The following is a 13,486-nucleotide window of genomic DNA, read 5'->3' as shown; positions in this document are numbered from 1 at the left end:
CCTTTTCTCAATCTTCTGAAACTCTCTCAGCATCTCCAACCTTATTTTTCTAGTCAAGGAACCAGTGATCAACAAATGGTTATAAAAAAGCAAGTCCTGCTTGGGGGATCTAGTACCTAAATTTGGAATGTGGGAGTAGTCGGTGTTCATTATCCTAGGGGTTTTGGCCAAAGGCATACAGTCTTATTTTAACATCTCGTTACAAATGTCTAGTAAGTACCCTTTGAAATGTTAGATATCTCATGCATGAAACAGTCGCGCGCGCGCGCGTGTGTGATAGTTTTTATTCTAAAGATTGCATCATACACTTTTTAATCTGTTCTGAAGGGTTTGCAAAGGCCTGAGGCCAAAAAGTTTTAACCTTAGATATAACCTAACTTAGACTATTGTGTCTATATCAAAAATATCATGAGCAAAATTAATTATTTAAAATAGTTTCAGGTGTGGTAGTTGGGGCAATATAGTTTTATTGCATGGCAGATTCTACTTGTATCCCTTGAGGCATCATTTTTGTAATACAGCTTATAAAGGCAGCAGAAGGTAGTTCTGCGTTTATTATGTGTTGGTGGAGTGAGAAAGAACAATTTCTAATTTCTGCCAGTAAAATTCTTTTCTGTTCCTGTCTGTTGAGCTTGTTCTGGCAGTAATCATATTCTCCCTCCCTTTTTCTCCCTTCAGCCTTAACAGAGATACATTTGTGCTCATGCTGGATTGATGCAGGAAAGTAGAAAAACTACTTTTTTGGAACCATTAATTTCTTCTTGAATACTGAAATTAGGATTGAATAGCCTACACATCTAACTGTCTTCTCTCCTATAAAGTGGAAAGAACTTATGAAGACAGATGAAGAGTTAAATGCTTTGTGGCATTTTATTAACAATCTGTATCACTTTATCCCTCACAAATTATTTTCTCTCCATAGCCCTATTTATTCATTGACTTCCTTTTTGAGTGTGGTTGACATTGTGCCTGGATCAGAGTAGGTGCCCAATATATGCTAACAAATGGACGAATGATTTTCTACGTGAATCTGCCTATATGGGTACCATGGGTACTATGGTATTCAAGGGGCCTCATGTCAGGGCTGCTGATTAGAGAGCTGTCCATGTATATAGAACTAAGGTCAAGTGGCTATGAAGGTGGAGGGATGGTACAACGTGAATGTTCCTGTTCTAGTGGATGCTAATTGTCCATGAACTCAACCCAAGCAACAAGTTTGACCTATGCTTTTTGGTCCCACAGTTGATCTTAACTGGCTAGTTGAAAAGTAGCCAGTTAAGACTCTTACAAACTCTGGCTTAAAAAAAAAAAAAAAAAAAAAAAAAAAAAGAAGATCCGTAAACCATATACTACATTACTTCCTGCTAATGCCTGAATGATCAATTAATATACCACTCAGAAATTCAGTCCCACCAACAAACCTGTTAATTGGGTTCTCTTCTATAGTTGGTAAGCAGCTTTGCAGAGGAATGCCCTTAGGAACCCTGGGGCACTCTCACATTGAGGCCTAACTCTCTTACCAGGGAGACTATACTCTCTAATAAGAAAGGGGAGATGGTGTAGTTCATCATGCATGTCTCTCCTTTGAAAGCTCCTTATCTTCTCTATCTTTTAAATCTACCATGTTAGTTCGGATCTCCTTACCTCACATCAGAATGTTGCCACTCACTTCTGGGGGACTTTCCCAATTCCAGCCACTTTGCTCTTTTGCCACTACCCTTCGGCAAACTTTTACACACCCTTTTCTCATGTTACTTCTGTTGCCAGTGTCCCACTGAATTAAGTTCACATCTTTATTCTGGTCCTACTTATCTAACTCTATCCATGCTACCTTTTTTTCCCTTGTCTCTGCCCAGGGTCTTCTGTCACCTTCACCTCTGGGTCTCTGTTCATAAGGTTACCTCATCTAGACTTTTCTCCCTTCCATTTTCTTTGGATGAAAAACCTAAAACTAAGAGAAGTTGATTTTCCTGAGGTTGTAATCCATTGAGCTGGATTTAAACCTATTCTGATCCTCAAAACAGTGCTTTCTTTCCTTAACCACAGCTGCTTGTTTCAGAATAGGATTGGTATAGGATGGAATCTATAGATATAAATTATATTTATGTAGCACCTGCCTTTCAATAAAATGCTACTAGTCCAGGACAGCATTAGCCCTTGAAGACTGTGTCCCTTACCCTGGACCCCAGCTATGGCAGATGGCATTTTAACATGTCCAGTCAAATTAATCTGCAAAATATGGCTCAACTTTTAATAGCTTTTCTATCTGTAGTCCCTTAAAGAAAACTTAAAATTAAAAAAAAAAAAAGATAGTGGGATGCCCACAATTTATTTCAAAGTTACTGAAATTCTCCATTCAAATTTAAATTCCGTCATAAGGGCATTGCTTCTAATTGTTCTAGGTTTGTACTTTAAGCTGCACTCAAAGTTCCAGCAGTTTTTTTTTTTTTTTTTAACGATTCTAAAAAAGGATAGGATAGCATATGTTCAAGCTGAGCAAGCTACTAGGATGCCAATAGTATGTTTCTGTAAACTTTTGATTGTAGATTTCCTATGCAAATAGGACTTCTCAGGGTTCTGGCTGGTGTTGGTTTTAAATGAAGACATGACCTTTAGTTCAAAAGGATATCAAAAATTACTAGACTCTATTCAAAGTCTTTTTTAAGGATCCTGAGAGTGCAGAGGTCTGGTTTTGTAATCTGGCAGTTAACTTACTGAATAACCAACAGATATCTTTCTCCATCTCTGTTTTCTTCTCCAATGAAGGATGCTAACAACTGTCTTTTTCCATTCTCCCAGGAGTATCCAAGGATTAAGGATGTTGTGAATATTATTAACAGAGTTTATATTTTATAACATAAAAATCTCATTAATATAATCACGTCATGGCAATAGCTAAGTTTTATTACAGGCACATACAATGGGCAGTTTTTGTTGCTCATTTAGTCAGTCTCACTATTTGTCATCACCATGTTGATTTCAGTCTGAAAAGCTAGATTCTCAGAATAAACATCAAATTTATTTAAACTAGCAATACTCATGGCCCCGAAAGATCTTTAAGGGGAATTAGAAACTACATAGTTGTCAAAATCTGCCTCTGTAGAAATCTCTTTTCTTAGATTTTAGTGTTTCAGTTCTAGAGTGTAGTTGCTAATAGTAGCAGAAGATGTGTCAACCTCATCCAAACTCTCTAAACCATGATGGAAAGCTAATAACCTGTGGTAAACACACCAACTTCTTTCCACTGTCTTCATAGTAAAATAAAACCACACATTATATCACAAATCACATACCATTCACTACTCATTCTTTTTTAAATTCAGCACCTATAACATGTAAAATATTCTTTACAATTATAAGGGTGGGAATGAAGGTTCAAAGCTGAATAAGACTGTCTCTTCCCTCTAATAACTCATAATCCAATACAAATTTATTACACTATCAATACCATAATTTTTATTTCACATATAATAACTGAATTACGTTTCTACCTTTCTTTTACACATGGAATGGTATAAGAAGCTGCAGGTGAACGGTGCAGAAATTGGGTGTTAGGACTGGCTGTCATTGACTAGTTTACTCCTCTGGGCGTCAGTGTCCTCAATGTAAATTTCCAAGCTTTAAAGTTCTACTCATTCCACCAACAATTATTGGACCATATGCCAGGCACTGGTCCAGTCACATGAATTACCTGAGTGACCTAAGCAGACACATATTCCTGCCCTCCTCTTCTCTTATATTCTATAGGGGAGGAAGACAGGCAATAAACAATGTAATAATAAATAATATAGAGAAGGTTGTAATACTGTGGAATGGTGAGCATAATGTAAGGGGGAATCTGGAGTGTGGGATAGGGAGGAGTTGCAAATTTATACAGAGTGATCAGGTAGGACTAAGAAAGTGCCATTTAAGCAAAGACTTGACAAGGCCCTGTCCAATGCCCTTTCGGAGTATTTTTTCCTACATGATAAATAGAAAAGCATTAGAGCAATGTTCAAGCAAACACCACAGAGATGGCACCTTTCCTTGCTTTACTCTTTTCTTGCAGTTGAAATTAGATACATGATCTAGAACTTCTCTGTCCAATACAGTAACCACTAGCCATATGTGGCTGTTGAGCTCTTGAATTGTGACTAGTTCAAACTGAGGTATTATACAAGTGTGAAATACAAACCAGATTTCAAAGAATATAAAATGTGTCATTAATATTTTTAGATTGATTGTATGTTGAGATGATAATATAATCTTAAAATGATAATATGTGTATATTGGGTTAGACAGAATGTATTTTAAAAATACATTTAACTTATTTATTTTTACTTTTTTAATGTAGCTACCAGAAAATTCAAAATTATATATGTAGTTCACATTACATTTCTATTGGGCAGCTCATATCCAGAACTTGAAATAGAGTTTTGCTAACAGAGTAAATGTTGGTCTTGCCTTGCTAGGTAAATCATCTCTTATTTCTCTGAATGTTTTACCTTTGGCATTCTTTAAAAATCTCCCTGTGGCCTCTGGGTCAAGGAATCACAGAGTTTTAAAATCCAGGATACTTTAGGGCTCTAATTAAAATACAATTTGGGAGGAGATGTTAGGAAAAGAAATTTAAGTTCTGGGATAGCAGCATGTTTTAGAAACTATAAGACAGGCCATTTTGATATAGTTGTTATGCTAATTAGAGTAAATTAAATCTATCTTTAATCTTTATTCTGAACTTGATGACAAAATTTTAGTTGTCACGAGCGGTAAATGAGAGTAATGTTGGTATAAAATAGGAACCGTTTCTCCAAAGAACAGTTATTCTAAGAGGTTAATAAATTCTGAAGAGTCAAATTTAAAATTAGGGAAAAGGTCTATCGAAAATACAGGAACCCCCTCCATTTTTTTAAAGTAATGTTATAGCGTGGGACCATATAACTCTAAACAATTCACCTTCTAGAATCCTGAGTTCCCCCAAATCATGTCTTTGAAATTATTCTAGAGCTAGGAAGAACACTGATTGTTCAGCTACCCCTCTTAAATCAGGCAAAGAACTAAATCCTCCAGCTCAAGGAGTTTTCTGTTCTCTTTATGATGATTCCCCAAAGATTGCAATAAATATTTATTTTTGCAATAAATATTTATTTATATGTGACAATTATGTACAGGTAGCAATAAATACTTATTTATATGTGGACTAGAGATTCTACGGTCTCCCTTAGGAATCCATTTCAGTATTTCATTCTTCTGATAGTAAATAAGGCCTTGTGGTACATATCTGAAAATATTTATTCTAAGCCGTCTTTTCCCTTTTTTCTTTTTCTTTTTCTCTTTCTTTCTCTCTCTTTCTCTTTCTTTTTCTTTTTCTTTTTCTCTTTCTTTCTCTCTTTCTCTTTTTCTTTTGCTTTCTTTTTCTTTTTCTTTTCTTTTTCTTTCCTTTTCCATTGATAACAACTGATGGGCACTGGTCTCTTAAAATATTCAAGTATACTATAAGAAGTTTGAATACAGTTCATCTCTTTTCTTTTTCTTTTTTTCATTACAAACAGCTTTATTCAGCAGTTTTAGTTTACAGAGATACATAGCTAGACTACACTCCCGAGTGACCTATAAAGAGCCATCATGGAAGCAAACATCTATTCCTACAGTAATTCCTTTAACTCTGTTTGTTTTTTTTAAAAAAATTAAGTTTATTAGGGTAACATTAGTTAATACAATTATATAATTTTCAGGTGTACATTATCATTTGACATCTGTATATTCTATGGTTGTGTTTACCACTCATCTCTCTTTTCTTATTTCCTTAACCAAATCATTGTATTAGCTGCAAAGCTCTACACAATTACATAGTTTTGTTCCCTACCTGTATGTTTGTGCCTCTGTCTCTAAATCGACTACATTGAGTTTTCTTTATTGAATTTCATCTTGTCGTTCTATTTCTAATTTATCAAGGTCACTATCAACGTTATTATTTTTTTTTTTACCTCATCTTACCAAATAGATGTATTTCTGAACCTGCAGGATCAGGCTTCATAAATCATGACTCTACTAAAATATGTATATTCCAATAGGGAACCAAGAGAAACCAGGTTCCACTGGAGAATATAGTAGAGAAGGCACTAAGAATGTGAGATTATGAGGAAGTCAATAACTGAAAACCAGATAGGAGCCACTTACCACAGAACAGCAGGGAAGAAGAAGACAGAATTAATTGAAAATAAAATGATTCCGAGATAGCCCAAATTAAATTATATAACTGGATCATCTCAATAAGGAGGCTATTTAGAAGTCTCCTGCCCATCCAGTATAGAAGAATTCAGATTGGGCTCTTTCATTTAGAGCATTTTTCTTTGAGAACTATGGAGAGGAAATCTTAAGTCCCAAAAGTTCTTCTAGTCCTTCTTTTTATATCAATATCACCATTGATGAGTTACTCAATCTAATTGCCGTTGTCTTGCTGAGCACCAAATAAAACTCTAACTGAAGTGAATATAATCTTTTCCCACTGGTCTGATGAATCATTGCTTCAATAAATATGTAAAATGCTCTTGAGTCAGTCGCTTACTGATGGATCAATCATCTTGGTTAAGAGAGGGAAGGGTAATACTGCCTTTTGTGAGTTAAGAGAGAGGAATTCTTAGAAAAGTAGATCACAATTCCCGGTGTCTGGTATAACTGTAATTATCTAGTTTCTTCTCTGTCTCCCTCTCTGGTCTGTAAGCTTGTTGATGGTAGTGATTATATCTTATTCATCTTGGGTCATCTCCATGTCTCACTTTAGGGCTTGGAACAAAAGGTATTTGATAAGTAGTTGGTCAGAAAATGAATGAATCTACAAATGAATAAATAAAATCATCTATTCATGAAGAAAAGTAAGTGGCAATATCAGTATTTCAAAGCAAAATCATTCATTTATTCTAAAGTCAATAATAATCTACTTTGTATATAATTCCACTCAACACTGATGAAACATTAAAGTAATAAATTTTCTTAATTTTGTATAAATTAGTTTGGAAGATAAAATAAATATTAATATATAAAAAGAATTAATATATACATAATGTATATGTATTTATATAAGTATATATATCTACATATTTGTGATAGTACATGGGAATGAAAATCAAGGTGATCATCTTAAGCAAGGTGTGGCCTCAATTAACTAAGGAAAGAAGCAAGTGAATCTTGACTCTGATTTTAATTAACTAATAGCCATGAATTGATGGGGAGATGTTGAGAGCTACACAAAGAAATCATAAAAAAGATAAAACAAATATGAGAATAATCAAGAGTTTAGGGGAAAATAGTAAGAATATCAATTTAACTTATACCATGTAGAGAATACTAAAAGATGAGGAAATATTAGCAGATACATATCTATTTACCTATCTATTTAGTCTAGGCAATTGGAAGAAATTGGTTGTTCTTAAGAAGAATGACAGCATTAAAAGGTTTTTTTGAAAGTTGTGCCAGGAAGAACTGGAGACCAGAAGAAGAAAGTCCAGCTAGGAGGATATTGTGATAATATAAAGGTGAAGTGATTAGAGCCTGTATAAGAATGATGACTAAGGGATTAGATAGGAAATAAGAGATGCGAAATACATTCACTAAAACAAACCACAGAACTTTGTGGCACGATGTATATACATGGAATAAAGAAAAATAAAAAGTAAATTTGAGATTATGAGTAAGGGGAAATTAAAAATACATGTCATTAATGAAAATGGAGAATTCAGGAAGGTATATCATTATGAAGGGGACAGTTTTTGACCTTTTAAATTTCAGTGTCATTAAAATAGCTACCTCCGGAAGTAACTGGAAATTTGAGACTAACAAGAAGTCAGGGCTAATTTTTTCATTTTTCTTCTTCTTAGCCTGATTGCTTCTCTACTCCCGAAATGATTTTCTGTTTGTTTTATTTGCTGGCTTTGGAACAAATTGGAGACTGATCCCTGCCTATTATAGGAAGGTTGTACAAGTCTCTAAGACAAGGCAATTCTTTTATTTATTCATTTATCCAAGTGATATGAACTGAGCACCTTCTCTGTGTCAAGAACAATGCTGAGTGCTATAGACACAGAGATGAAAAGATGACCTCTTAGTAGTCATCCAAACAAATAATTATAAAAAATATAATTACAAGTGAAACCCAGATTACTTAGTCATCCTTGCTTAAGGGTAAAATTCAGGGTACAAAATTTATCATAAAACTTTGTCTCTAGTTTTGTCTTTAACCAGCTCAGCAGAAAATCCAGGCCTTTCAAAAGCCTCCAGAATAGTTTAGGACTCCTTAGAAGAAGTGTCACATGTTTCCTCTCAGCTATCAGACGACATCTTTTTCACACACTAGGGTGCATGGAAAGTTGTGGGTCTAAATCTCCTTCGGTATTGGTAGAATACAAAGTATGGAGTGATGCCTATTAGGACATGAGGCTGGTTAAGCAGGGAGAAGTCAGATATTTATACTGGACCTCTTTGATTTCTGTAAGATTTCTTACACAATTTACTTTTATGAAATGGTATCTAGCCTTCATAGGAATATTCCACAGGACTTCTGTTTGTTGAGTGGAACAAAGGAAAGCAAACAGATCTCTTTGTTCCGCATACTTGGAAATCTTTTGGTGTAAGTTGGGCTGGCTTCCTTTGATTGGAATGCTGCCATTCGCCTCCTTTGAACTTTTCATCTCTCCTTTTTATATCTGGCTCTTCGTAGTTAGGTAATCTTCTCCCAATCATCTACCTTTAGGTCTGGACACTTGCTGCCTTTGGGACTTAATACTGGGAGGGTCTTTAGAACTGCCTGATCTTTTTTTTTTTTTTTTTCTCTTACCTGTTTTGCTGGCCATGGAAAAGATTCTGTTCTCTCACTAAGGATTCTGTTCTGTCATCCTGCCGCCTGCAGTAGTGCTGTCTCTCTACCCTCAGATTTTTCCAAGTCTAACTTTGCTTCAAACTACAACTCATTGTCTACCTCCACTTCCGCAGATTAGTCCCTTTGCCTGTCCTCTTTTTATATAGTCTGTAATGCTCTTTTGGCTACCCCGGTATATCCTAGACCAGTGCTTTTCAAACCTTGAATTACATAGGAATCACCTGGGGGTCATGTTAAAATGCAGATTCTAATTTAGTAGGTCCGGGCTGAGGTCTGAGATTCCGAATTTCCAACTGTATTTCAGGTGAAGCTAATGCTGCTGGTTGGTGGATCACACACTGAAGTAGCAAGGTTCTGAAGATTTTCTTCTGGGGGGTCTACACTAGTTTAGTTCTAAGAAAGCCACCTCATCTGGAGGAGATATTGGTCACCATTGCATCTCCTGGCCCAGCTGTGCTTCATTTCACCATGTTCCTGGATCCCTGAGCTTCCAACAGGGCCTCTCAGGGGACTCAGGGGACTCCAAGTGGAATCATCCTCATGTCTGATCACCAAATGTCAAGGAGCCTTGCACAGGCCCTTTTCCTGCTCAGCCCCAAAGTTTCCAGAGTAGCTTTCTGCGTTCTCCTGCTTTTATTCCACAATGATTGTGTGGAGATCTGTTTCCCCACTTGCTTGGCTACAGAGCGGAACACAGGCGCCTTACTTCCTAGGCTCATAGTCTCTTGAGGTCCACAAGCCATATTAGTTTTAAGGGTGTTTATTCTAATTGTTTTGGCAAAATTTTTTTTTTATAATGGTTTATAATAAAAATTATAAACATAAAGAAGTTACAGAGATTGAAGTTCTTAAAATCCTGATCCATTTTGCAACTGCAGTGATCTTCCTCTGAGATGGTAAAATGGATGTCTAGTCTCTTCCCTCTGTTATCAAAATCCTACTTTCTTCTGGATGCCTCACACCTACTATCGTTGGTTTCTCCCTGTTTCTCTGTTATTGTGACTGCCCTCTTTGGTAGCTCTCCAATTTTGACCTGTCTTCTTGTGACCCTCTCATTTCTTGTGTATTCTGACTCTGACTTACTACTTCTGGTCCCTTGCCTGTGTCCAACTGGTCTAACTCACCATTTTGCTTCCTCCAAAGATGCAAGGAACCAGGAAACTCTATTGGCTTGACAGAAATCTTTCAGATGTTTTAGAATGCAGACTTTGCCATATTACTTGACTTTGCTCCCTTTGACTGCAGCTCTGGCACCTGACAAGTACTTTGAAATTTGGGTGTGTTAGCACTATGCCTTTGTCAACTGCTTGGTATGCCAATAAAATGATTGTTTTCTGTCACTTAATTTGGACTCCTTGTCTCTATTCCATTTTCCAGTTCCAATCCACAGACCTGCTGCCAAACAATAAGTACTTAGCATAGAGCAATTAGAGACTCTCTTACCTCTGTATAAGAATTATTATTAACAAACTGACAATCCTTATTACTGTTTAAAAGAGTTGTTTTGTATTATAGACTTGAACTAAATTGAAAGGGAAAATATTATCCCCCTCTGCACTGGCCCCCTTTGTGTATGCTGTTACCTCTACTTTTACATGCACTTGCCCCTGCTGTTCTTTACGTGGCTGGCTCTTTCTCACCATTTATGTCTTAGCTTAAACATCAACTTTCAGACACCCTGAGGTCCTGTTTAAGAAGTTTCTACCTTCTTCTGTTATTATGCTTGAATATTTTATTCCATTTTTTCTTAGCCTAATCACAAGTTGTACTTATATATTTATTCATTTCTTGTTTATTTTTTAATCTATCCACTAAGCTATAATGTCTATAAAGACACAGGAACTGTGTTTGGATACTTCGATATTAAATCAACAGCATGTTGATTTAAATAAATATATATCAGCATGCTATGTTGTAAGTGTTCAATAAATATTGGTGAATGGATGCTTGAATTGGATCTAACTTTGGTAGGGTACAAATATGCCAACATTAACTAAACAAAAAGTATGTTTTAAGACTTCTCAGTGACAGTGGAGGCCCAAAACTTTGAATTGAAATAGGCTGAATGGGAAGCCTGTAGAATTATGTAGAGTTCTGTAATTCTAGACAATGCAGATAGACTTCATGACTAATTAGTAATCAAGCATAGTTGGTCCCTTGACCTAGTTTTTGCTGAAATCCCTCCTGAGAACATCAAACATAATCAATTATTGTATTAACAGACAAAGATTAATGGTGTCTCTCGGTTTAAATGATTTAAAAAGCTGATGTAGGGCATTCATATTCTCTTAGTATGTCCCTTAAAAGATTATTATGTTTTCTCTGCTCGTAAATTATTTTCTATAGCTCCTGTATATGACTGGAAAGATGATTACTTATTGATTTTTATTTTTCTTTCAGTACAGTTAAAAAGAAAAAAAAAAACAGGTGTGAGGTCTCTAGGTGAATCAAAAGGCAATGGAGAGAAATATAGCCTGTCATGATCAGGAAATGGAATTCTGCTTGATTTTAGAAAAGTTAAATATATGGTTAAAGCTTCCTGAAAAGAAAACTGAAGAAAATTAAAATAATTTTCTCTTATTGTGTGAGAAAGGAAAACAGGATTCTACTAAAGGTTTTAATACAACATTCTCAGTCTCTGTTCTCAGAAGAAGGCTCCATTAGACTTAGACTATTCAACTTTTTTAAACTTCATGTAAAAGAACAACACATAGATGAAAGTGAGTAAGTGTAACTGTAAAGGGGAGGAAGAGAAAAGTCATTCTTGTGTGCACAGCAAAAAACAAAGTTCTTTCCTGGAGTGTGAAACCATTAGAACTCCGAAAGTACTTCATGGAACTTAAACAAGATATGTGTATCTCATATGATTCCGTAATTCCACTCTCAGTCTATACCCAATAGAAAGGCATACATATATTCACCCAAAAACATGTACTTGAATACATATAGAGAAACAGTACTTTTAAGAACCTCAAATTAGAAATTACCCAAACATCCAACAAAAATAGAAAGGAAAAATAAATCGTGGTATATTTACACAAACTGAATATTATCCTGCATCAGAGAATTCAGATCTAAAACTGTAGATGACAATCTGAAAAACTTCACAAATGTAAAATTCAGCAAAAGGAAACAGACACAAAGAATATATGACATGATTCAAATTATATAAAATACAAATACAGGAAAATTTGTACCATTAGAAATTAAATCGTAGTTATGCTTGAAGAGAAAGTGGATACTAGAAGGCTTAGGGTTTCTGGAATGTTGCTAATATTCTGTTTGTTGATCTGTGTATTGGTTAAGTGTTATATTCAGTTCGTGAAATTTTATCAAACTGTATGCTTATGACATTTGCACTTTTCTATAGGTATATATTATATATTACTTTTTTAAAAGACAGTTCTCTTTAGGGCTGATTCTCTATTTCCCCAGCTATCATACAGTTACTCTCTTTTCTCCTGCTTCCATCTTATGTTGGTTGATATCTTAAAAATTTAATAGAGGAACAAAGATCAGTGATTTAAATGGCTAGACCCAAATGAAAAGAATGAGAATCGAAGAAAGTTTTTTTAAAAAGGAAGGAGAGCAGGGAAGATTTTTAAAAATAAAAAGGACTGGAGGGAGGGAGGAAGGAAGGGAGGAAAGAAAATGGGGGACAGAGAGGGGGAGAGAGAGAGAGCACGCGTGAGTGAGCAGCAATCCCATCACCAATGTCATCTTTATCACCTCTTTCTGGTGACTGAGCTACTAAACTGTCTCCCTTAAACAGCCGCTATCTTCCCTCAGTCTATCGCCACAGAATACTCAAATTTTACTCAGTCTGGGGGCCTTGTCAGGAAGACATGGCTGAACGGAGAAAAGAGAAAGAACAAAGGGGGAGGAAAGAGTGAAAAGAAAAGGGAGTCACCATCTTTAGCAATGATTTTTATAAATTGCCACCTAGGCACTGTTTTAAAATTTTTATTTATTTTCTTTTCATATATAAGTATTCAATGGCTACTTTGGGAAATATACTCAAATAACAAACATTAGATTGTAGTTTTCAAATCAAACATTTAAACTAGATACGATTTTTCTATTTACTTCTTAATATATGCAAAACCACTAAATTTAGTCGTTCTTTCAATACCATGACCAAGTTTTATCTTTATCTATTTCAAACAGTATTTATGTAAGTCAATTGCTTTCATTCTCAAAAATTTTAATCATCTACAGCAAAGGTCCCCAACCTTTTTGGCACCAGGGACCACTGCTCCTATGAGACTCTAATGCCTGATGATCTGAGGGGGAGCTGAGGCGGTGATGCTAGTGCTGGGGAGCGGCTGCAAATACAGATGAAGCTTTACTTGCTGACTGGTGGCTCACCTGTTGTGTGGCCCTGTTCCTAACAGGCTACAGACAGGTACCGGTCCCTGGCCTGGGGGTTGGGGACCCCTGGTCTACAGGAGATTAAACTAAAAATTGCTTTCTAACGAGACTCTTTTGAGTGGTTAAAACCTAACAGGGCTAGAGCCAGTGAGTTAAGTAGCAACGCAAAAAGACAAGAGTTGAAGAGTTTGATCCCAAGTATCACTGATACGTAGGATGATTTGTGATGACCCTTATCTGTTCTTGGCATGTCTACATAAT

This window comes from Rousettus aegyptiacus, unplaced genomic scaffold, assembly GCF_014176215.1.
Source record: "Rousettus aegyptiacus isolate mRouAeg1 unplaced genomic scaffold, mRouAeg1.p scaffold_m13_p_4, whole genome shotgun sequence".
Classification (NCBI taxonomy): domain Eukaryota; kingdom Metazoa; phylum Chordata; class Mammalia; order Chiroptera; family Pteropodidae; genus Rousettus; species Rousettus aegyptiacus.
The sequence above is the reverse complement of the archived record's forward strand: the minus strand, read 5'-3'. Positions refer to the sequence as shown.